This window comes from Carlito syrichta, unplaced genomic scaffold (assembly GCF_000164805.1).
Source record: "Carlito syrichta isolate Samal-C Ts95f unplaced genomic scaffold, Tarsius_syrichta-2.0.1 Scaffold311386, whole genome shotgun sequence".
In the NCBI taxonomy this organism is placed as follows: Eukaryota; Metazoa; Chordata; class Mammalia; order Primates; family Tarsiidae; genus Carlito; species Carlito syrichta.
In genome coordinates this window covers 1-27,465 of record NW_007255482.1, presented here as the reverse complement: position 1 = coordinate 27,465, position 27,465 = coordinate 1, and positions in this window count along the sequence as shown.

Sequence of the window (27,465 nt, the reverse complement as noted above, 5' to 3'; positions counted from 1 at the left end):
GTGGGTTCAGGCAATCCATTTGCCTTGGCCTCACAAAGTGCTCCCAACTTAATTTAGTTGAGCCACCGAGCCCGGCCTGTGAGTCTCATTAAGTCATTTTCCAGAACACAAAGGTTGAGGGATTTCTTACCCTCGGCTGTTTTTCAAGTTCAGAAGGTTCAGGTGAAATTTAACATTGTCAAATTCTGCAAATAAGGTTGAAGCTACTGGGTACTCTCAGAATTGTGTTGGGCATATGCCATATTTTCATAATCTTATGGCATTCATTTATTTCTATAACAACCCCATAAAGGGTTCTATTTTCACAAGTAGGAACCAGGTTCACAGGAGGTGACATTCTCAAGGTCACATGACTATTACTTACACAAATGCAGCAGACACTCAAACCTAGTTCTTCATGACTTGATCAGTTCCCTACACCCCACTCACCCCATAGCCTTCATGAAAGTTACATAGAAAAGATTTGTAACTAGAAAATTGATGGGTTTCTTGGTGATAGTTAAATGGAAGATGTATTCAACCACATTCTCTTGGAGTTTCTGTAGTCTAAGCGGAAGGTGACTTGGAGAAATAAAACTCACGTGGCAGAAAGAACACAGATTTTCACATCAAATTAACTAGTGCTGAGTCTTAGTTACATCATCTCCTGGGTAAAAAATTTTGGAAGAGTCACTTAATTTAGTTGAGTCTCAGTTTCTCTACCTTTGTGATCGGAGTGTATAACAATATCTGCCTCACAGTAACATTTCAAGGTTTCTCTAATTTGTTCATGTATATTAAATGCTTTGTAAATTATAAAGCACCAATACAAAGTTAGTGAGTTAACCTTTATCATCCTTCCCAATCTTACCAGCCAACCAAGTTTCAGACAGTGCTGTTAACAAGATAGGACTCATCCAAGTTGGCTAGAATGTTTCTATAGAATTGTTGACATGTTAAGTTGAAGCCATTATTTACTTCTACAGATAAATATGTAGAACATTTCTAACAAGAGAATGATCCAGGGCTAATAATTTAAAACTGACAGGATCATCTGGGACTGTGGTGCTTCATACACAGAAGATGTGTTAAACAATCAGATAAAAAGAAATAGGGAGCCTCACAGAACACTTGACCAGTAACACTGTGTATAAAAGCTAGGAGTGCTTTACTGAGATAGTGAAAAGATGTGCTTCCAGTCATATGGCAATGCACTCAACCCTCATTACACAGTGTTGCCTATAAATGCTGTTAGAGTTTATTCTAACTCTGTTTCCATTATAATAAAGCCCCACTTTTGAGGGTTTATAATTCAGCCAAAATAATTTGCTACAGGAGTATTTCAAAAGACCTTTTTTATAACCCTTTGAATAAACCTCAACATCAGAAATTCTAAACAATAAAGACCCTGCCACTTCTAAAGCAGTTGTTGTTGGATGAGTGTTAAATTTTTTATCACGTGGGCTTTATTTCTATTATATGAAGTTCTTCTAGCTCACATCTTACTTCAGTTAATAGGCAATAATAGGAAATGAAGGGCTTCAAAACAGGTTTCTTTAGTACACTTTTTATTAAGAAAACAAACAAAAAAGGTATTTGAATATAAAGGGAAAAAAAGTTAACGCATACTTGCTAAGCAGTCACTTAATTCAACCCTGAAAATTTAGATATTCAAAATATGAAGATTTTACTTTGCTTAAACTATATCATAAAAGCCATGTGTCTAGGGAAGTTCGTTAAATTTTTTAAGATATTAAGTGATATATTTCTATTTTTTAATAGAAAAAGATATTAAGGAATAATGAAAAATACTGTAATAGAAAAATTATTCAAACCTGGATTTCCAAACTTGATTCCTAGGAACACCAGATATTAATAGTTTGTTCACCTCCAAACAAAACAAACTAAATAAAATAAACAATAGAATAATCTCAGTGAGTTATGGAACATCCTACCAAAATAAATAAGTAAATAAATAAGCTCTCCTTAGAAAGTCACAAAGCATCTCAGTCTATTAAACATTCTGAGAAATACATTTAAACCTGTTCAGTATGTTTAAGTCAGCATTTCCTACATTTATTTTTACTACATATGGCTCCTTTTTGCAATCAAACACGGTTAATCACAAAACTAAGATCAAGAATCAGTAATATCATCTGAAGAGCAGAATTTCTCTTCATATGGCCAGAGACCATTGCACCAGAATCCCTTCATAAAAGTACAGATTCTAGGTCCCAACCTCAGACTTGCTGACTCAGATTCTACAGAGTAGGAGCCCATTCTGCATATTGACACCTTCAGCATCCCTGGGATCATTGTGCACAGGAAAGCTGGGTAGCCGCTGAGATGTTATCCAATAGGATTTCCCAAAGGTGCAAAATAGATATGTGTTGTTCTCTAGGATAGAATGGACACTTTTTAAAAAAAGATTAAGATATCAGTCTGATTGTGAAGGAGCCAAACAAGAGTTACTAAAAGAAAATACCTCTTTAAAGTTACTTTATAGAAATGCAAAAAGGCTCCTTTTGGAAATCTCCTGTCATCCGTCATGATATTCAAAATTCCAATACTAGCAATTCTATTATTCTTGGAAGTACAAATTGATAATAATGGTTCTCAAAAGTAATTTGACATAAGATGTTTAGTGTCTCAAAAATGTAAATGGTCTTTAACTTTAGTGATTTGACTTCTGGGAAAAATCTAAATTAAGAAATAACCTTTTTATACAGAGAAGTTAATTGTAAACTTATAATAGTGAAATATTGGAAATCACTTAAACCTCCGACCATGTGTACGTAAATTAGTGTACATTCACATAATGCTGTATTTGGTATTCATGGCAAAGTTTATAATAACACAGAAAAATACATCGTAATGTCACTTTTAAAAGTAGAGATAGTGTCCAAAAATGAAATTAGAAAGAGAAGAAAAAGAGGCAAATCACCTTTTACTTTAACTTTTAAACTATTAGGTTTCTTTTTACAAACAACATGTATCATTTTGTTTTTTTAAAAATGAGATTAAAAACAGCCTTAAGAATATGAAAAAATATACCAAAACACAATAATGCTTATATCTAAGAAATAAGGTTTGGGCTAATTTTAATTTTGATTTTCTTCTTTGATCTTATTATTTTCCAAATTCTCTCTTATAAATATGTCTTCCTTGTGTAATTATAATTGAACATTGCTCTTTTAAAATTTCACCAGTTTAAGACAGTCACTCTCATACATTACAAATGAGACTATGAATTGGTTAACATTTTCTGAAAACATCTCGGCATGAATGTAAATTCCTTTTATAAATGTAATATAAATTTTATTTTAAAAAATTCACCAGGTCGGGAGTGGTGACTCACACCTATAATCCCAGCACTTTGGGAGGCCAAGACAGGAGAATTACTTGAGTCCAGAAGTTCGAGACAAGCCTAAGAAGTATAGTGAGACAAAAATTATGTGGGCGTGGTGGCACCTGTCTGTAATCCCAACTATTCAGGGGGCTGAGGCAGGAGGATAACCTGAGCCCAGGAGTTCAAGGCTGCAGTGAGCCATAACCATGCCACTGCACTCCAGCCTGGAGGAACAGAGTGAGAACCTGACTCAAAAATAAAAATCAGGCAGCATTCAGCGGAGAAGCAACTTTGTCAAATGTACTATGTAATAATTTGCCCTCTAAAAGAGTTACAACGGCTTGGAGCTTCTTCCAGAAAAATTTAAATGGGAAACTGGATGCAATTGCCAAAACTTGAGCTCCTGGAGGAAGGGCCACCAGAGCTGTAACTAGGACACTGGGCAGTAGATGCTGGTATCTTTGAGCAGCTGCATTAAGGCTAGTTCTTGAAAAACAAATGGACTTTGCAGCAACTTGGATGGATTTGGAGTCGATCATACTCAGTGGTTTATCACAGAAACAAAGAACAGAGTACCATATGTTTTCACTCATAAGCAGACCTTGAACAATTATTATAACACTATCAGAAAGGGATTGGCAAACTGGGAATCCCTAGTGGGAAACTGTCAGGGGAGGGGGCAATTGGCAGTTGAGGGAAAATGCGAGGGGAGGGGCACACCTCATCAACAAGGGTACCTGCATAATCAATGCTTGTATATCTAACCCTGAACTGTACCCCACATCTTTATAATAATAATTTAAAAAAAGAAAGAAAAACTGCAAACTAGAGCCAACGGTTCCTTCTGAAACCAACAGCTGCTGAAGCCACTTGGCATCAATAGGAAGCAAAGATGGAACAGGAAGCAAATCAGAAAAGGTCAAGCCTCTCTTGCCTCCTCCAGTCTTCCTGTCTCCCTCTGGCACTCCCTCCTAGCAGAGCCTAACAGGAAAGAGCTGACAAAGTAGAAAGGCAATCACAGAGCAAAGAAAGGAGGGCAACAATTGAATGGCAAAAGCTTAGTAATCAGCACACATGCATGTTAAGTGAAACAAGCAACTTGAAAATGATTCAAAAACCAAACTATGTCCACCTTCTTGTCTGAGAATTTTAATGATCAAGAAATCTTTCCAGGTCGGGCATGGTAGCTCACACCTGTATTCGCAGCATTTTGGGAGGCCGAGGCAGGAGAATTGCTTGAGCCCAGCAGTTTGAGACCAACCTGGACAACATAATGAAAACTTGTCTCTACAAAAAATAAAAAAGTTAGCCAGGCATGGTGGAGTGTGCTAGGGAGGCTGAGGAAGGAGGATTGCTTGAGCCCAGGAGTTTGAGATTGCAGTAAGCCATGATTGTGTCACTGTGCTCCAGTCTGGGCTGAGATGCAGAGTAAGACCTCAACTCAGAAAAAAAGAAAGAAAGGAAAGAAATATTTTCCTATAGCCTTTCTAGTATTTAACACACAATGAAACACTTAGATACTTTGTTTTTCAAAAAATAGTGGTATCTTAGCTACTTTTTAAAAGGTAAGAAAAAATAAAATTAATTTCAATAATGTATATCATTTAGCACAGTATATCCAAAATATGAAAATTTCAATATATATTCAATACGAAAATTAATGAGATATTTTACTATTCTTTTCTTGCACTAAGTCTTTGAAATCCAGTGTATTTTTTAATTTTATTTTTTATTATAAAGATGTGGGGTACAATTCAGGGTTAGGTATATAAACGTTGATTATTCAGGTCCTTTGTTGATGAGGTGTGCCCATCCCTCCCCAGCAGTTTCCCTCAACTGCCAACCCCACCCTTTTATAATTATACCACATCTTAATTTGGTCTAGCCATAACCAAGCGCTCAATATCACATGTAACTAGTGACTACTATATTAGACAATGTAATGTTAGAGGAGGAGTTTCATCCAAGAGATAACTGAAAAAATATCAGCATAAAATGAGGGTGTGTATATGTAATTATAGATTATTACAAACAAAAATATGGATAAAGGATGAATAACGTACAAGTGCTATATGTTGTGAAAAAATAAGTGATGCAAAAATGGGAGAAAAAAGGAAGGGAAGAGAAATGTTGGTTCCTACATCGCAGGGTCTTTTAATCTCAGCACTTTCAACATTTTGGGTCAGATGAGTCTGTACTTTGAGGGTCTTTCTGTTTGTTGTAGGATGTGTCGGAGCACATCTAGCCTCTACCCACTAGATTCCAGTAGCACCCTCCACCACCCACTGTAACTACCAAACACGTCTCCATTACCAAATGTTTCCTAGAGGTCAAAATCACCCCAGTTGAGAAACACTGCTATAATGGTAATACGTGAGAAAGTTAAAGGAAATGATTGAAGCATAACAAATCAGATATTAAAAGTTTACATGAGAAGATAGGAGAATAAGAATATTAGAAAAGATATTAGGACAAAGGTAACCACTAGAGCAAAAATAAATATACTTGTAGATATAGAAAATAAAAATAAAAGAGCAAAGAATACACATCTTATGGAGAAACAAAGCAACTATAAAACATATCAGAATTGAGAGCAAATATACTAGTCATATCAATACATGTAAATAGGTGGAACTTATCTACTAAAACAAAAAATTTTCAATTTTATTCACAAAGCAATCCTCAGTTATATGTTGCATACAAAAGACACACTAAGACAAAGTGATTCAGAATGACTAAAACTAAAAGGATGGATAAAGGAACCAGGCAAATGGAAACAATAAGAAAGCTGTCCTGTTATTAGAACTCAAGCCAAAAAAGAAGCATTATACAAAACAAAAAAGGGAATGTTTACATGCTAAAAGCCAAAATTTACAACAAGATATAAGTTATGAATGTCTATGCACCAAATAACATAGCAATCACCTTTACAAAACAGAAGTTATAGAGATGCAGGAGGACATAGAGTAGAACACTAATAATAAAAGGCTGACACTGGCCAGGTGCAGTGATTCAGGCCTGTCATTCCAGCACTTTGGGAGGCCGAGGGGAGAGAATTGCCTGAGCCCACGGGTTCGAGACCAGCCTGGGAAACTTGGCGAGATCTCGTCTCTACAATAAATCAAAAAATTAGCCAGACATGGTAGTATGTGCCTATAGTTCCAGCTACTTGGAAGGCTGAGGAGGAAGGATCACCTGAGCCCAGTAGGTTGAGCTGGAGTGGCCATGAGCATGCCATTCCACTCCAGCATTGGCAATGGAGTAAGACTCTGACTCAAAAAAAAAGCTGATACTGTATAAGACAGACTGAGCACCATCCTGTAGATATAGAAGACCTAAACACAAAATCTTTAAGTTTGGTCTTATGGCTATATATCAAACTTTACACACTGATTAAAAGAGAATACAACTTCTTCTCATATGTCCATAAAACACAGCAAAATTAATTACATATTAGGTCACAAAGAAAATTTCAGTAAGTTCCATAAAGTAGACATACTAAAGCAACATTCTCTGATCACAAACCAGTCAAATTAGAAATTACTAATAAGAGTTTTATTTATTTTTATTTTTATTTTTGTTTTTTGAGTTGGAGTCTCACTCTGTCGCCCAGACTGGAGTGCAGTGGCTGTTCCCGGCCACCACAGCCTCGACCTACTGGGATCCGGTGATCCTTCCGCCTCAGCCTTCCAAGTAGCCGGAATTACAGGCATGCGCTACCACGCCCGGCTGATTTTTTGATTTATTGTAGAGATGAGGTCTCGCTGCCCAGGCGGGTCTCGAAGCCGCGGGCTCAGGCAATCCACTCACCTCAGCCTCCCAAAGGCGCGGGATTACAGGCTGAGCCACCGAGCTCGGCCACTAATAAGATTTTTAAAAAGAAGATCTTTCCACCTGGAATTTTTTTAAAAATCTATTAAGCAACTATGAGGTGAAAGGAAAAATGTAATCAAAAATTACAGAATGTTTAGAGAATAATAAAAATGAAAACATCTCACAGCCTAATCTATTTGATCACAAACAATAGTGACCAGAGGAAAATTCATAGTACTAAACAATTTTATCATGAAAAATGAAATCTTAAAATGCATAAATTACATTCCACCTCACAAAATGGAACAAAGCATACAAAAAGCAATTACAAGCAAGAAAATAATGAAAATATACAAAAATTAAGAGGTAGAGCATAGAAAAGCAGAACTAATCAATGTATCAAAATCTTGTATTTTAGGGAAAAATTGACAAAACAGACTTTTTGCTAGTTATCTTGGTGACGAAAAAAGAGCATGTAAAACAGAACAAGAAATCACAAGGAGGAAATAACCATTCAAGCAGAAAAAAGAATTTAACTCATAAGATTTTAATTTGCAAACCCCTCTGCAACACATTTGAAAACCTAGGGAAAAGAATGATAATCTCTAGGGCAATACAAATAACCAAAACTGACCCCCATTCAAGAGAGCAAGCTTTAATAGAACAATTTCTTTAAACAAAATAAAGTTATCAAGGAAGTACCCCACCAAAATCACTGGGTCAAGACAGTTTCACAGGAAGTTTTTTACCAAACCTTCAAGGACTAGAGACTACTAATGCTGCATTGAAAATGAAGTAAATATGCATAATTTATTTAAAGTAGAATATTAATAATTATATTTAAAAGTACAAAAATGAAAACTACTGACCAGTGTCACTTATGGATATCAGAACAAATGAACTAAATAAAATGTGAGTCAACAGTATCCAAACCACCGGAAGAAAAGAGCACATCACCATCAAGTACAATTTATTTCAGAAATGCAAGATATAGTTCACATCATAACACCCATTAATACAAGCTATTATCTGAATAGATCTGAGGGAAAAAAGGTATTTGGTTATCTTCTTAAATGCTTACATAAAACTTTGACAAAAGTCAACAATAGTTTCTGATGAGAAAGTTACACCAGAAGATAAAATTTGTTGGATATTTTCTTAACTATCTAAAATGTATCTACCTTAAAGTGTCTTACTTAAAATTGGGAAACGCCTGCATTTTCACTAATATGAGAAACAAGTAGAGGTGCCAAATATCGCCGATACGAATCAACTTTGTACAAGAAGTATTAGCCAATGCAAATAGACAAGAGGAATCAACTGATGGCATTTGAATTGTGAAAGACGAGTAAAAACTATCTCTACATGTAGATGATATGCTCATATACATGAGGGAATATCACGCAACCATAAAGGACAAACATATGGACTTTGCATCAATGTGGATGAATTTAGAGTCAATAATACTCAGTGATCTATCACAAAAACAACAGAGTACCACATGTTCCCACTCATAAGTGAACCCTGAGCATTTACCATAATACTATAAGAAAGGATTGGCAGTAGTAAGATACTGTCTGACTAGGGGTAGAGACATAACATCAATAAGGACAAACCAGGCAAAGTAGGGACCAAAGGGAGCCCCAAACTTTACCTGTATGATGTCCATTTGTATACCTAATCCGGAATTGTATCCTATATCTTTAAAATAAAATATATTTTTTAAAAAATTTTATGTCATAGAAATTCAAAGATAAAACTGGCTCAAATAGTAAAAGAATGAATAAGTCAAAATATAAAATTACCATACAGTAATCAATAGTCCCCATATACACAAATAATAACCAATTAGAGGACATAATGGTAGCGAAAACCTCAATAACAATACCGATGAAGAAAATCAAATATTTAGGAAAAAACATAAGAAATGTGCAAAACCTGTGAAGAAAGTTTTACGTCAATCCTGAAAGACACAAAAGTAGATGTAAAAAAAGGACATCTCCTGCTTTTGTATATTACAACTCAGCATCATAAAGTTGTCTGTTCTCTCAAAGTGAATTTATTAATTTAATCAAACCCATTAAACATGCCAAGAGGTTATTTATGGAGGTAGACAAGTTGTCACAAAAGTTTATATAGATACTTTCAGTTTTAGGTCTGACATGTAAAGAGCTTGGAAATTTTCACACTTGTGTTTACATGCTGTATAAACAGAAAGTTAATGAATTTTCTTTGACTCATTAGAGAACTGAAGTTACAGGGCAAACTGCTACCCCAAAATCTGGAAAAACAAGCTCATCTAGAAAGACACAGCTGAGGATCTGCTTACCTAGAACAGAAGTCTCTGGGTTTATAGACTGGTAGGAACATTTAAAGGCTACATTTGATGAACTGTGGGACGCTAAGAATGAACTAGCTTGAGAATGAGAAACTCCTGAGGACAGCCGTCTTGGGGATGAGGGTCTACAATTCTGTGAACTTTACATTCAGGAACTCCATCAGGTTCTCACAGAGAAGATTGAGAAGCACCCCTCATGGCTCTGACAGGGGGAGGGAACAGTCATCATTGTGAAACACCAAAATATGCTCAGAGCTTTCTTCCTAACAAAGGCTTACCTTCTGGGAGAACACATATCACCAGAGCCATGACAAGATATTTCATTTTCTTCCCTTTTGTTCTACCTTTTTTTTTTACTTTATTTTATTATTAAGATGTGGCGTACAAGTCAGGAGTAGGTACACAAGTAATGTATGTGTAGGTGAAGTTTGGACCTCTCACTGGTCCTTACTGCCCCCTGGTTTAGGATCAGGTACCCTTTGTGTCATTACATGCCCTTCCTTTCCTTCCTCCCCTGGCAGTGTCCCACAGCCACCAATCCCTCCCTTGTGCTTTTGTGATTAATGTTCGGGTCCCACTTACGAGTGAGAACATGTGATACTTGGTTCTTTGTTTCTGTGATAGATCACTAAGAATGATTATCTCCAATTCCGTCCAATTTTCTCAGAAGTCCACAATGGAAGATTATACAGTCGTAAAGAAAGATGACAAGGTATTTCTTGATCTAATGTCTGTGATAATCTAGTGGGGTTCCTTAAAGTCAAGCGCTTCTCCCACCTCAGTAGGCTCTAGCCTTCCTGTTACCTAGAGGGGTTAAAAAATGTTAAAAGGTGTCAGGGATTCGAGGAGATGGGGAATGGTATAGCTAAGGAAGGGCGCAGGGAGCAAAAGGGATAAAGGGAGAGAAGTACACGTAAAGGTCATAGCCCCAAGAAGAGGACCATCTAACACTGAGATTTCACTGGACTATCATGGAATACTACCGCTATAATGCCACACCAACAAGATTCCAGTATGATAATAATTGGATTACAGCTAAAAGAAAACCAAGACATAGACTCTGAGAAGTATTTAGGAATGCCCAAAATCAAGGAGGGAGACAAAAAAAGGCGAGAGGTGGCAGGAGGGATGCAGAGAGATTTGAAGCTTCTGCTAATTTGAATCTACAGCAAACATTGAATACAGCCCAACTCCTAGGCAGGTTAACATAAATCCTCACACGAAAGGCCTATATACCCCAGTTTCTATTATCTCACACATGTTCAGCTTTCAAGGCATGCCAAAAATCAAGGAAAATCTGTCTGAAGACACAACACAGAAGTTCACAACCAGGCTCAGATAGATCACAGATGTCAGAATTATCAGACAGGAAATTTAACATAACCATGGTTAATATATTAAGGACTCTAAGTGGGCAACATGCAAGAACAGATGTGTCATTTAAGCACAGAGATTGAAACTGAGGCTCAAAAGGAAACATTAACAAATCAAAGACACTATTCATAGAAATAAAGAACATCTTGGATGGGCTCATCAGCAAACTTGACACAAAGAAAGAATCAGTGAACTTGGATTTAGATCAACAGCCCTTCCAAATTTAAATGCAAAGAGAAAAAAATAAAAGAATAAGAACATAACTTCCAAGAACTGTAGAAAAATTTTCAAGTGTGAAACATTTGTAATATGGGATACAAGAAAGTATTCAAACAAGAAATAAAATGATGGGGGTATGTCAGCTGGGCACAGGAACCAATTGAAAGAGTTCCCACTGGCCAAATTAGGAACAGTTTTAGCAACAAATTAAATAAAGAAGTATTTGATTATAACCCAAAATAAAGAATGAATATCCATGATTCCATATTGGTATAAATAAATGACTAAATAAATAAATAAATGGAGAAGAAAAGATCAATCTTCAATATAGAATTCCAAATAATTTGCATACATACTCAGTCCTCATGGGGAAGGAACATAAATCTCCATTCTTAAGTGTTATCTGTGCACAGTGACTTCCTTCTAAAGAGTAGTGATAGAAAGGGGGCCGGCATCATCAATAACTCAAAAAACAACAGATGCTGGAGAGGATTCAGGGATACCCTGCTGCAATGGGAAGTAGTGAGAAACTGCCGGGAGGGAGGTGGGGAAGATGAATTGGCGGTAGTGGGAGTCTGCCTGGAGAAGCAGGGGCACACCTCAGCAACAAGGATCCCTGCATAATGAACATTTGTATACCTAACCCTGAATTGTACTCCACATCTTTAAAATTAAAAAATTTAAAGTTTTTAAAAAATAAAATAAAATATAGACCCCATCTATAATTAAAGCAATGTGGTGCTGGTGCATAGACTAACAGAAATTGACTAGAAATACCATATTTCTAGTCAATAGTTAAAATACAAATAGAAATTAAGTATGTGATAGGCATGTCATCTCCAATTACTGGAACAAATATTTAATAAATAGTGCTGGGTCAACTGAGGAATCATTTGGAAAAAAGCAAAGTTAAGAACAGACTTCACACCTTCTACATGAATAAACTCCATGAATTGTGAAATATAAATATTTTAAAAATAAAATTATACAGACCATTACTCTCTAAATCTTATTACTGAAAAAGGTTTTCTATGACTGCATTACTCTCTAAATCTCATTACTGAAAAAGGTTTTCTATGATCCAAAATCACTCAAAACGTGGCAATTTTAAAAGTTGATATATTTGAGTACTTTTAAAAAATAAACTTCATTTCATGGCAAGAAACACCATTCGTAACAAAAAAAGACAACTGACAAACTAGGAAAAAAATCGCAGCATTATTCCCATAGAGATATCTGACCAGACCCAGTGGCTCACACCTGTAACTCCAACACATGGAAGATGGAAGCAAGAGGATCGCTTGAACCCAGGAGTTAAAGACCAGGCTGAGCAACAAAGAGAGACCTCATCTCTACAAAAAAAACCTTTTTTTAATGAGCTGGGTGTAGTGTCCTAGCTACTTGGGAGGCTGATGCAGGACAACTGTTTGAGCCCAGGAGTTAGAGTCTGTAAGTAAGCCATGACTGTGCCACTGTACTACAGCCTGGGCAACAGTGCAAGACTTTGACAAACAAGGAAACAACAAGCAAAAATACATAACATTCCTAATATATAGAAAGGAACTTTTTTGTTTGAGTTGGAGTCTCACTCTGTCGCCCAAGCTAACGTGCAGTGGCACACTCACGGCCACCCCAGCTCGACCTGCTGGCCTCTGGCGATCCTTCTGCCTCAGCCTTCCAAGTAGCCAGATCTACAGACACATGCCACCACGCCCAACTAATTTTTGATTTATTGTAGAGACAAGGTCTCGCCAAGTTGCCCAGACTGGTTTTGAACCCTCGGGCTCAGGCAATCCACTTGTCTCGGCCTCCCAAATTGCTGAGATGACAGGCTGATCCACTGAGCCCAGCCCGAAAGGAACTTTTGTACTGCAGTCTCCACCTCCTGGGCTCAAGCAATCCTTCCATCTCAGACACCTGAGTACCTCTGGGACTACAGATGTGCGCCACTATGCCTGGCTAATTTTTTAAATTTTTTGTAGAGAAAAGGTCTCACTATTTTACTCAGGCTGGTCTCGAACTCCTGGAATCAAGCCCTCCTCTTACCTCAGGCCTCCTAAAGTTACTGGGATTACAGGGTATGAGCCATCGCAATTGGTCAAGAAACTTTTAAAAATAGAGAAAAATATTTAGACAGGAATAACTCTTACAACTCAACAATAAGAGCACAAACCACCTAATTTTTAAAAACATTTGAATAACATGTCACTTAAGAAGATATAGAGAGGGCAAGTAAGAGCATAACAAGATGTTTGAGATCATTAGCCATTAAGAAAGTGCACATAAAAATGACAGTGAGATATTACAGATTTACATTCTAGCTAAATTCTGACTAAAATTTAGAAGAATGGCAGTATCAAGTCATGGCAAGAATAGAGAGCAATTGTATATCTCAAACATTATTGGTAAGAATGCAAAATAAGATGGACCATTTGAAAATAGTTTAGCAGTACCTATGAAGTTAGACATACTATATGATCCAGCAAACTCATTCCTAGTTATCCAAAATAAATTAAAATGTATGGCCACACAAAAATTTCCTACAGAGGAAAATGTTTGACTGCTTTATGCATAATAGTCAAAAACTAAAAACAATAAAAATGTCTATCAACTGGTAAATGCACAAACAAATTGTAGTACATTCATACAACACAATAGAATACTAATCATCGATAAAAAGAATCAAACCTCTAATATAGGTAACATGTATGAATTCCAAAACATTATGTTAAGGAAGCCAGACACAAAAGGTTTCATACTCACCAATTATATGACATTTTTGAAAAACAACAGTGTGGAGAGAAATCAGATCCATGGAAATGGAGGTAAAGAGGGTGATAGTGCAAAGAGGCATGAGGACATTTTTAAGGGTAAAAAAACAAGAAAAGGGGAAAGGCTAGAATAACCTCTGTGGAGTTGGAATGGAATTGGAATATGAACTTGTGGTTTTTAATTTATAGATAGATAATGAGGGGGTGTGTTTGTACATACATGTAATTCCTAAGTTTGTCTGCTGAGAGGGCCCTGAGGCAATGACACTTCAGCACAAATGGGCATTGCCAGAAAGTAAAGAAGCACTACAAAATGATAGGAACATAGTAGAAGAAGGAGGAGGAGGAGGAGGAGGAGGAGGAGGAGAAGGAGGAGGAGAAGGAGGAGGGGAGGAGGAGGAGAAAGGAGAAGAAAGCACTAACTTCATGAAGGAATTAATGCTGTTAATCTCAGGAGTTGGTTCGTTTTCATGAGAGTTTGATCCCCAATTTCTCTCGGTCTTATGCACTCACTTCCTCACTTCATGTGATGATGTCCTGCCATGTTATGACACAGCAAGAAGGTCCTCAGAAGATACCAGCACCATGCTCTTGGACTTGAAGTCTCCAAAACTGCGAGTCAAATAAACTTCTTTTGTTATGAATTACTCAGTCTGTGGCATTCTATTGTAGCAGTAGAAAACAGACTAAGACCATGGAGATTGCTCTCTCTTCAGAGCAAAGGGTAGGCATGCTTACTGTCCATTATAAAAGAACCAATTTCCTCTGAATTCAGAGTCCCCTTCCTGTAAGGCAACCTACCATCTGTGCAGGCATCTACCCATGATCCTACAAGAACTGGGGCACAGGGAAATGTTGACATTATGACTATTCCTATTGCTGTGAGTAATAAACTACCCTGAAGTTCTGACCCAGAAATCTCTTGTCTTGCACCAGCATGAAACTGTGACAGTCTCAAGGAACTGCTGGTAGCCTCTAGGAGGTAAGACAGACCCAGACTCACAGCCAGCAAGAAAGGGGTGACCTCAGGCCTACAACTGTAAGGGACTAAGTTCTGTCAACAAGTGAACTTGAAAGAGAACTCTAAGCTCCAGAAAGGAACACAGTCCGGCTAATACACTGGAGCCTTGCAAGACTTTGAGCATAGGATCTTTCAAAGCCATGCCCAGACTCTGACTCACAGAAACTGAAAGGTAGTAAATATGGCAATAAATACATATACATTAAATTCGTTTAATTTGTTGCAAAGCAGTGGAAAACTAATACACCATGAAACTGAGCTCTACCCTGATACAAAATCCTTAAGAACTTACAGTGCAGCATGTTTTAGAAGAAGGAATATTTTCTTCAACAGGTGTCTGCACTACCGGAGTTTAAAAAAAAACCTCAGTCATAGATAATGTGTTAGTGGCAAAAGGAAATCTTGAAAACATTCCCTGAGAAATAGAGTAATATGCGCTCGCTGGACTGGATTAAAAAAATGTGGTACATTTACACAATGGAATAAAGACAGCCATAAAGAAGGACAAACATATGGACTTTGCAGCAACTTGGATGGATTTAGAGCCTACCATACTCAGTGATCTATCACAGAAACAAAGAACTGAGTACCATATTTAATAATTTAATTTATTATAAAAGTTCAGGGTCCACTTATGAGTAAGAACATGCGATATTCAGTCCTTTGTTTCTGTGATAGATCACTTAGTATGATAGTTTCTAACTCCACCCAATTTGCCGTGAAGTCCATGATTTTGTTCTTTTTTATGTCTGTGTAATACTCCATCATGTATGTATGCCACATTTTCTTTATCCAGTCCACTTTTAATGGACAGTGGTTCCATGTTTTTGCTATTGTGAACAGTGCAACAATGAACATGTGTGTGCAGGTGTTGTTTTTTTTTTTTTTGTAGAATGATTTATATTCCTCTGAGTATATTCCCAAGAGAGGAATTGCTAGATCATATGGAAGGTCAATTTTTAGTTCTTTTAGGAACCGTCACATTGCTTTCCATAGAGGCTGAAATAGCTTATGCACCCACCAACAGGGTAGAAACTTCCCCTTTTCTCTGCACCCATGCCAGCAGTTGTTTTTTGACTTATTGATGGTAGCCATCCTTACCGGAGTTAGGTAGTATACCATTGTAGTTTCGGTTTGCATTTCTCTGATGATTAGTGATGCTGAGCAATTTTTTTGTGTGTTTGTTCACTGCTTGTATGCTATCTTTTGATAAATGTCTGGTCATGTCCTTGGCCCACTTTTTAATGGGGTTGTTCTTTTTTCTTTCATGTCACTTGAGTTCCTTATAGATCCTGAATGTTAGGCCTTTGTCAGATGCATAATCTGCAAATATTTTCTCTTTACTCTCTTGAGGGTTTCTTTTGCTGTGCAAAAGCTTTTCCATTTGATGAGATCCCACTTATTCTTCTTAGTTTTTATGGCATTTGCTTTTGGGGACTTAAGAATTCATTGCCAGCCGGGCTCGGTGGCTCAGCCTGTAATCCCGCGATTTGGGAGGCTGAAGTTAGTGGATTGCCGGAGCCCGCGGGTTCGAGACCCGCCTGGGCAACTTGGCGAGACCTCATCTCTACAATAAATCAAAAATTAGCCAGACGTGGTAGTGTGTGCCTGTAGTTCCAGCTCCTTGGACGGCTGAGGCGGAAGGATCTCTGGAGCCCAGCAGGCCGAGGCTGCGATGGCCAGGAGCGGCCACTGCACTCCAGTCTGGGCGACAGAGTGAGACTCCAACTCAAAAAAAAAAAAAAGAAAAAGAATTCATTGCCTACTCCAATGTGCATAAGGGTGTTTCCTATGTTTTCCTCTAGGATTCTTATAGTTTGAAGTGGATTATTTTTTTAATAATATTTCTGAGTAGTTAGAATAAAAATCACATTAGAAAAAGAAACGGAGACCAACCCTATTGAGATGTTGCTTTGATGGACCACTTCTAGAGTCCATCAGATGGATGGGAGGAAATTTCTGGGAGACTAGATAGTTCATGAGGATTTTTCTGGAGAAAGTCTGACTTTTAGTGTGTTCAACCACTTTTTGAATCCCCATAAATCTTTAGGGAGAAAAAAAAATCAAACATTTTACTAGGCTTGGCTCAGTTGAATTTCTTATGGACACATCAAGGTGAGCCACTGGCTAAAACAGAGTCAGCGTATGCAAGTGAACGTGGTTAGTCTACAGCTGACTTTGGTTTCAAGGTCTATGTTGCTGAAGTTGGCCTAGCATTCTTACCATGTATAACTCCAAAGACTATGGCAATTTTGAAAAAAAACTATAGCCTTTTATCTTATTTTTATTAGCTTTATTTCAGTAGAGAAATAAAAGTAAAGATGATTTACTCAGTCTACAGAACCTCTATAGTTTTCAAGTTTCTATTGTCATCACAAAAAACCACAAATTAGAAGTAGGATAAATTGCTAAGAGAATCGCTACAGCCCCTGAGACTGTTAAAGGGGCATTTACATTCAACACACTTTGTTTTGAAATTTTACTTGAGTTATTTTTATTTTTTTCTTCTCATTTGCACTTTATTTCTGGAAAGCAAGTCCTCTCCACATCTTGACACCACGTCCTGAACACATAATTACTTTCTTCTGTTTTACTAAAATAATGATAGTGCCTTTAATTCTCAAGTTTTTTCTTGCTTCATTTGTAAAAATAAATAAATATGCAATGTGCAACTTTAATTGGTAAACTTGTAATTACTGCTTAAACAAACTATACTTTTAATATTTTAAAATAAACATTTTTTATTAACTCTAATTTTGTACAAAATAGCACTATATTATAAAATCCTTGTGCAACAAACAGCCAACAGATACATGAATAAATGTTCAGCCTCACTACTTATCAAAGAAACATAAATTAAAGCCACACTGAGATACCACCTAACTCCAGTCAGGATAGCCATCATCAATAACTCAAAAAACAGCAGATGCTGGAGAGGATGCAGTGAAAACAGAGCACTTCTATACTGTTGCTGAGAGTGTAGGCTAGTACAACCTCTGTGGAAAACAGTGTGGCAATTCCTAAAAGATCTAAAAATCGACCTCCCATACAACCCTGCCATCCCCCTACTGGGAATATACCTGGAGTAACTCAGATCACGCTATGAAAAAGATACCTGCACGCACATGTTTATTGCAGCATTAGTCACAATAGCAAAAACATGGAACCAAGTGTGCTGCCCATCAAAAGAGGACGGGCTAAAAAAAAAAAAAAATGTGGTACATATACATGATAGAATATTATGCAGTTGTCAAAAAGGACAATGTTATGAACTTCACAGCAACTCGCATGGACTTAGAGGCTATAACACTGAGTGATCTATCACGGAAACAAAGAACTGAGTATCACATGTTCTCACTCATAAGCAGACCTTGAACAACTATTGTAATACTATAAGAAAGGGATTGGTAGTAGTGGGAAACTGCCAGGGGATGGAGGTGGCACACCTCGTTAACAAGGGTGCCTGCATAATGAACATTTGTATACCTAACCCTGAATTATACCCCACATTTTTAAAATAAAAATTTTTTTAAACATCCATGTGTATTTTCTTTGGAAGCATGTGTTGCATAATTTCAATTTTATCTATCCTTTTCCCCTTTTCTTTTGGTGGAGGGAAATCTTTTTTTCAAGGTTTCAAATTTTCCAAAATATCCCATAGTGCCTTATGTGCCCATGCCTCTAAATCTTACTCTGCTCTGCCTTTTTATCTCCAGATAGTCAACACTGTCTTCTTTAGGTCTGTCAAGGAAGTCAGTATCAGGCTGAGAGCTGAAGGAAACAATGTGACCCTCCAGATTCATGGTACCATAGGATAAATACAGGTACCACTGCTGACTCTCAGAGATGATTTTATTTTATAAATTAAGACCTCCATATCAATTATTATATGTTATAACTAATTTTATATTATAAACCATTTAAATGTAAAGCACAGCTTCAGTTAGTAAATTGACTTCTTTATTTAAGAGCAGTTATAATTTAATATATAAATTTCAGATTATGAGGTCTCCATTTAGGGGTAGCTGTAAATATTTCAGCTTCTAGATTAAAAAATAAAAAGTATGCAATGGCTAGCAGACTTAGGCAGGATTTACCATTACAGTTTTGCATTCTGTTCTCTTTGTAAACTTTAGAGTTTTAACTTTTCATAAACATTTACTAGTGCCCTCTGGTGACAACATGCATAAGAATAAATAAGTGTGACACAGATCCGTCCACTCATAATGCCATTTTCCTTTAGAAAATGGAAACGGAGACTATTTTCATAAGAATGGAGCAGCCTTCACTCTTTCTGCCCTGGTCTTACTGAATGAGTCAAGGTGAATTTTTTCCCATTTATTTCTATTGTTCATAATTCTAAATATTAAATAATTAGTTTGGAAATTATGCAATTATACCATGAATACCCCTTCTACATCCTACCTTCAGCATTTGAGTTTCCTTTTTTCAGCCTACCTTAATCTTTTTATTTCATTCGTGAGGAAAGGAAAGAAAAAGAAGACATGGATGTTGTTTATTTATATCTCTGCTGTCTTTCATACTGCAGAACACCAACTGACCTCAGGCTACAAACATTTGAATAAAAGATGTCTAGCTTTGATGCATTCCCTCCCCAAGCCTTACAGTCCAATCTGAGAGTCTCAGCTAACAGTAACTGTAACAACAGCAACAAAAAAGATGCCTTAGACTCACTACATGTGAACTATAAACTATCAATCTGGTAGAAACATAAATCAATAGCATCTATTTGTTTTCCTCTAACAAAAAATCTTGTATTAAGATCAAAAGACCCCAGAACGGTTGGAAAGCCAATGAGTTAAAAAAAATTTCACTTATGCCATTATAATTTTGTGGAAAATAGCAACTTTGTCCACTTCTTCCAAAGAAAAACAAAGAAGAGATAGTGGCCTGGAATCTTGAGCAAAAGAGAATATGAAGACCTGTGATGGCTACTCATGAGATAAGCCACTTCTGAAAGATACTTATTAGTATCTTTTATTCTCTTTGGCAACAGTCTGCCGTTTTCCTTAAATAGCTGGCCTACTAGTTGAAAGAGTTACATACCTTCTGTGTGCCTAGTGGGCCTGCCAATCTGTTTGCTTCTATCTGATTCATCTGCTGAACTAAACTCATGGTTTGATTTTCCTTAATGTGGGTTAAGATAGAGAGATAAACAATTTCAATCAAGAATTTCTTAGCCAAGCTAAGCTTCATCAGTGATGCAGAATTAAAATCCTTCCCAGACATCCAGTCCCTAAGAGAATATGCTGCTTCAAGACCAGCACTAAAGGAGATGCTTAAAAAGGTGATGTGCACAGAGAAAAGGAAAGACCATATACTTCACAAGATCACAAACAAGCACAGAAGCAACAGAACACACAGCGCACCCACAAAAATGAAAACACACACACATATGAACACAAAAGCTAAACAAAAACAAAACAGCCTTATAAGAGCATTATGACAGGGACAAACTCACATTTCAATAATCAGCCTGAACATGAATGAACTAAAAACACCACTGAAAGGACATAGAATGGAAAACTGGATTTTTTTTTTTAAAAAGCAGTAATTTGCTTTCTCCTAGAAGCTCATCTCACCATAAAGGACACCCACAGACTCAAAGTTAGAGAATGGAAACAAATTTTCAGGTGAACAAATCACAAAAGAAGACAGAAGTCACAATCTTAATATCAGACAAAGCAACCTTTAAGCTATCAATAATTTAAAAAGATACAGAAGGACACTACATAATGATAAAAGGTTCAATCCATCAATAAGAAATATCCATCCTAAACATATATGCACCCAACACAGGAGCACCAGTTTCTATAAAGCAGCTACTAAGTAAAATTTAAAAAGATATTGACTCTAACACACTATCATAGCTGGAGACTCAAATACCCCACGAACAATCTTAGATTGATCACAGAGTCAAAAAATCAACAAAGAGATCTGGAAGTTCAACTTGACACTTGACCAAATGAACTTAGTAGATACCTACAAAACATGGTAGCGCATGCCCATAATTCCAGCTACTTGGAAGGCTGAGGCGGAAGGACCGCCAGAGCCCAACAGGTCGAGGCTGCAGTGGCCAGGAGCGGCCACTGCCCTCCAGTCTGGGTGACAGAGTGAGACTCCAACTCAAAAAAAAAAAAAACCACTCCACCCAACAACCACAGAATATAAATTCTACTCATCACCACATGAAACATACTCCAAGATCAATCACATCCTCTGCCACAAATCAAGCATAAACAAATTTCACAGGATTGAAATACTGCCATCTACCTTCTCAGATTACAGTGAAATGAAAATAAATATCAACACCAACAAAAATTCACCCCAAACCCAAAAAGACATGGACACTAAACAGCCTGATGCTGAACAACTCCTGGGTCAATACAGAGATCAAAACAAAAATTAAAAGATTCCTGGAAACATGAAAATGAAGAAACATCTTACCAAACCTCCGGGATGCCATGAAAACAGTACTGAGAGGGAAATTTATATATCTATGAACACATATCAAGAAAATAGAATAGAACATGTTAACAACCTAAGAAATCATGTGAGGGAGCTGGAAAGGCAAGATCACCAAAACCCTAACTTCAACAGAATAATCTAGATCACCAAAGCCCAAATATGGGACATAGAAGACAAAAATACCATAGAAAAAATCAACAAAACAAAAAGCTGGTTATTTGAAAGGACAAACAAGATTAATGTATCCCTAGCCAGAATGACCAAGCAAAAGAGAGAAAAGACCCAAATAAACACAATCAGAAATGAAAAAGATCAAGTCACAACTGACCCCAAAGAAATACAAATGATTATCAGAGATTACTATGTACAACTTTACAGAAACAAACTTGATAACCTTAATGAAATGGAGGACTTTCTAACATCACACAACTTCCCAAAGTTGAAACAAGATGAAATTAAGATCCTAAATAGACAAATAACCCAGAAATTTGACTCTGTCATAAGAAAACTACCTACAAAAAAACAAAAAACAAAACAAAAAAACCCTGGGACAGACAGATTTCCAGCAGAATTCTCCAAAACATACAAGGAGGAGCTAAACCAATCCTGTTGAAAGAATCCAGGCAATCAAGAAAGACAGAACTCTCCCCAAATCATTTTATGAAGCTAACATCACACTGATACCCAAACCAGGTAAAGATCCAACAAAGTAAGATAATTACAAGTCAATATCCCTGATGTACACAGATGCAAGAATTCTCAACAAGATTCAAGCAAATCAGATTCAAAAACACATTTCAAAAATCATCCACCATGACCAAGTAGGTTTTATTCCCAGGATGCAGGGCTAGTTCAACATCCGAAAGACCATAAATGTAATTAAGTACATCAGTGGATGTAAAAACAAGAACCACATGATTATGTCATTAGATGTGGAAAAAAACTTTTGACAAAATCCAGTAACCCTTCTTAATAAAAATCTTTGAACACCTCAGCATACAGGGAACATATCTCAAAATGACAGTACCATCTATGATAAACCCATGGCCAGCATATTGCTAAATGGACAGAAATTGGAGTTATTTCTCCTGAAAACTGCAATAAGACAGGGCTGCCTACTTTCACCCTTCCTATACAACATAGTGTTGGAAGTCCTAGCTAGAGCAAGCAGACAAGGGAAGGAAATTGGGGTATCCAAATTGGAAAAGAAGTTAAGTTATCCCTTTTTGCTGATGATATGATCCTACACCTCAAAAATCCGAGAGAATCTGTCAAAAACTTTCTTGCACTAATAGAGGGCTTGGGCAAATTCTCAGCATACAAAGCAAACACGCAAAAACCAGTAGTATTCTTTTTTTTTTTTTGAGTTGTAATCTCACTCTGTTGCCCAGGCTGGAGTGCCGTGGCACACTCATGGTCACTCTATTATCGATCTACTGGGCTCCAGTGATCCTTCAACCTCAGCCTTCCAAGTAGCCGGAGCTACAGGTGTGTGCTGCCATGCCTGGCTAATTTTTTATTTATTGTAGAGACAAAGTCTCACCAAGTTGCCTGGGCTGGTCTCGAACCCACGAGCTCAGGCAATCCACTCGGCTTGGCCTCCCAAAGTGCTGGGATTACAGGCTGAGCCACCAAGCCCAGCCAGCAGTCACATTCTTATATACCAACAACAAACAGGCAGAGAGCCAAATAAAAAGCAGAATCCCATTCACAATAGCCACACCAAAAGAAATGAAATATCTTGCCTCTTCCTAACCAGAGAAGTGAAAAACCTTTGCAATGAAAACTACAAAGCACTACTCAAAGAAGTCAAAGATGAGGTTCCGGTAAGATGCCGACAGCATAGGTGGATTTGTGAGACTCTCCGAACATGAGTTCCCAAAAAGACTCTTACTTTTCTTCCCACAGCCCCCTGCCCACCACCAGCTGCACTGGTATGAGGCCCAGGGACCTTCGGTCCCATGCAGGGCCAGATATTGCAACCCCCTGCTGCGGCTGCTCCACTATATGTGACTCCCACCTGTTCAGGAGTCCCGGGTCTCAGCTCCTTCCCTGGCTACATCGTCTCGCCCAGCACACCCAGCACCAAACTGCCAGTCACCCAGGGAGGCTCTGGGCACCCGCCCCTCAGAGATACCGGTCCCATTTCTGGCTGAAGTGTCCTGTGAGGGACCCAGGGCCACCACCTGCCCTTTGTAGATTTGGAGATCTGGAGCCCCAGGCCCACCCTGGCTGAGGCACTCAGCGTGTGACCTCAAGCTTGTATAAGGGAGCAGAACCCCAAGATGTGTAAGGTGCTGATCGGAGGCTTCCAGCTCCAGAGGAGGGAACACCTGACCCTCTCCTCCACCCTAGCCTGCTGGTGACACCCTAGATCCAGCACCCAGCTGTGTAGCTGATCCTGCCCAGAGACCCAGACGAGCATCCCTAAAAGTGAAAGTGAAGTTACCACCTCTGCCATTCTCCAGGCAAATTTGCATCAGCCCACCCACCTATCAGAGCCTCCACCTCGGTTCCCACAGTGACGTAATTAAGCAGGAGACAAAGCCCCTCCCCTACACTGAACAGACTGAGACAACTAAGAGTCACAGACCTCCCAGGTAGCAGGCTAGTTACCTGCAACAAAAACAAAGGGGAGAGGCTGGAGATCAGAGCTCAAATGACTTTAGCCACTAAAGAAAGATTACAGAACTAGTCAGATCTCTTATTTTAACCTTTGGTTTTATCATTCTGACTGTATGTTTTGCTCACTATTGTTTGCTTTCTAACTTACACCCTGTTTGATGATCTTATTGGTCTGTCTCTGTGTAGTTACCAGTATGCTTTAGGGAATTTTCCTTCTGTGTTTTCTTTTCACTTCTCTCCAGCCTTGTGTCTCATTTTCACCTGTTAGTTGGTATGTATGTCTGTTTTCCCTCTCACTTTTCTCTCTTTCTAACTTCCTATTGACTCCCTCCATTATTTTCCTCTTTTGTACGTCCTTTTGCTCCAGGGACCCAAGCTACACCCCGCTGCCCAGACAGATTGTAAGGCAGTGGGAAATAGGTTCCAGTATGCTCATACACCTGTTGGTGGATGCTGTAATCAGCATATAGATTCTGAATCACAGTTTCCTCCTCAATTAAACCTCAAAACCACGAAAAGTACAGCCCGCAGCCTACACTTCAACCTCAAAACTGAACAAAGCAAGAAGACCCACATAAAGAAGAAAAGGAGATTATACAGGTGAAACAAAAGTAATCACACCTTCCCTGAAAAACAGAATTAAAGAAGGGGAGGAAAAGGGGGAGAGAGAGAAAAATCTAGGCAAATGAAGAAAAACCAAAAGAAGAATATGGGTCTCTCCCAGACCCCTGGGAGGGCAGACACTGAGAAAACTGAGTTTGGAATGCAAACAATGAAGAGCCCCCAGAATGACTGATCTCAAACTACAAACCTAGTTATCAAGACATTAATGGAGAGGTTAAAAAGAATTGAGGAGACTCAAGAAGAAACTAGAAAGGAGCTGATATCTGAGATAACAGTAATAAAGAATACTGTGAATGAAATAAATAAACTGATAAGCATGGAAAGCAGAATTACCCAAGCAGAAGAAAGAATCTCAGAGCTTGAGGACCAAAATATAGAACTAACCTAAACTCTTAAAAACACAGAAAACAAGCTCAAAAAGACAGAAAAAACCTTCAAGAGATGAGCGATTACTTCAAGAGACAGAACCTAAGAGTAATTGGCCTTCCTGAAGCAGAGAGACAGAGAACACACTGGAACAAATCTTCCATGAGATCATTCAAGAAAACTTCTCTTATCTAATCAATGATGAAAAATTCAAACACAAGAGATTCAGAGAACCCCTGCAAGACAACAAATGAGAAGACAAACTCCTAGACACATAATAATTCACCTAAACAAAGTAGGCATAAAAGAAAAAATCCTAAAGGCAGCAAGAGAAAAAGGCCAGATCACCTACCATGAAAAACCAATTAGAATAGCAGCCGATTTATCTACAGAAACCCTGCAGGCTAGGAGAGCTTGGAGCCCTATCTTCAAAGTCCTAAAAGATAAACAATTTCAACCAAGAATAACCTACCCAGCCAGATTAAGCTTCATCAGCAAAGGAGAATTAAACTCTTTCCTAGATATACAATCCTTAAGAACTTATGCTGCCACCAAACCATCTCTACATGAAACACTTAAGAAAGTACTAAACACAGAAGAAAAGGGGGAAAAAAGTACAACGTTCTTCACAAGAGTACAGAAAAAAGAATAAAATACACATGAACCAACTCCAAACCAAAAGAAAGACAATAAACCAAGTGGAAGAATAACTCTATAAGAACTCTATGATAGGGATGAACTCTCACATTTCAATAATTAGCCTGAACGTGAATGGACTAAATGCACCACTGAAAAGACATAGACGCCAGACTCGGTGGCTCAGCCTGTAATCCCACGTCTTTGGGAGACTGAGGTGAGTGAATTGCCTGAGCCCATGGGATCAAGACCCGCCTGGGCAGGCGAGACCTCATCTCTACAATAAATCAAAAAATTTGCCGGGCGTGGTAGCGCGCTCCTGTAATTCTGGCTACTCAGAAGGCTGAGGCAGAAGGATTGCCGGAGCCCAGCAGGTTGAGGCTGTGATGGCCGGGAATGGCCACTGCACTCCAGTCTAGGCGACAGAGTGAGACTCCAACTCAAAAAAATAATAAAAATAAAAATAAAAAAATAAAAGACATAGAATGGCAAAATGGATAAAATATCACCAGGCAACAATATACTGCCTTCAAGAGCCCCATCTCACTAGAAAGGACATGCACAGACTCAAAGTAAGAGGATGGGAAACAAATTTTCAGGCGAATGGAACACAAAAGAAAGGAGGAATCACGATCCTAATTTCAGACAAAATACCTTTTAAGCTATCAAAAATTTAAAAAGATACGGAGGGTCACTACATAATGATAAAAGGTTCACTCCATCAACAAGAAATATCTATCCTAAACATATATGCACCTAACATAGGTGCACCAACTTTTATAAAGCAACTCCTAGGAAAACTAAAGAGAGATATGGACTCTAACACCATCATAACTGGGGACTTTAATATCCCACTCAAAACCCTAGACAGATCATCAGGACAAAAAATCAGCAAGGAGATCCGGAACCTCAATGTGATTCTGGACCAAATGGACTTAATTGATACCTACAGAACACTCCATCCAAAGACCACAGAATACACATTCTACTCATCACCGCATGGAACGTATTCTAAGATTGACCACATAATTGGCCATAAATCAAGCATAAGCAAATTTAAAAGGACCAAAATTTCACCATGCACCTTCTTGGACCACAGTGGAATAAAAATAACATTAACACCAACAAGGTTCCTCCAAAACCCACAAAGACATGGACACTAAACAGCATGATGCTAAACAACTCTGGGTCAATGATGAAATCAAAACAGAGATCAAAAGATACCTGGAAACAAATGAAAATGAAGAAACATCTTACCAGAATCTCTGGGACGCATGAAAGCTATAGCAACAGGGGAATTTATATCCCTATACAAATGCACATGAAGAAAATGGAAGGAGCACAAATTAACAGCCTAACAAGCCACATAAGGAAACTGGAAAAGCAAGACCACAAAAACCCTAATTTCAGCAGAAGAATCCAAATCACCAAAATAAAAGCCCAAATCCAGGACATAGAAGACAAAAAGACAATACAAAAAATCAATGAAACAAAAAGCTGGTTCTTTGAAGAAATAAACAAGATCGACAGTCCCCTAGCTAGACTGACCAGGAAAAAGAAAGAAAAAACCCAAATAAGCACAATCAGAAACACAAAAGATGAAGTCACATCTGACCCTGAAGAAATACAAAAGATCATTAGAGACTACTCTGTACACTTGTATGGAAACAAACTTGAAAACCTCAAGGAAATGGAGGACTTTCTGTCATCACACAACCTGCCTAGGTTGAAACAAGAAGAAATTGAGACCCTAAATAGACAAATAACAATCAAGGAAATTGACTGTGTAATAAGAAAACTACCTACAAAGAAAAGCCCTGGACTAGATGGCTTTCCAGCAGAATTCTACAAGACATTAAGG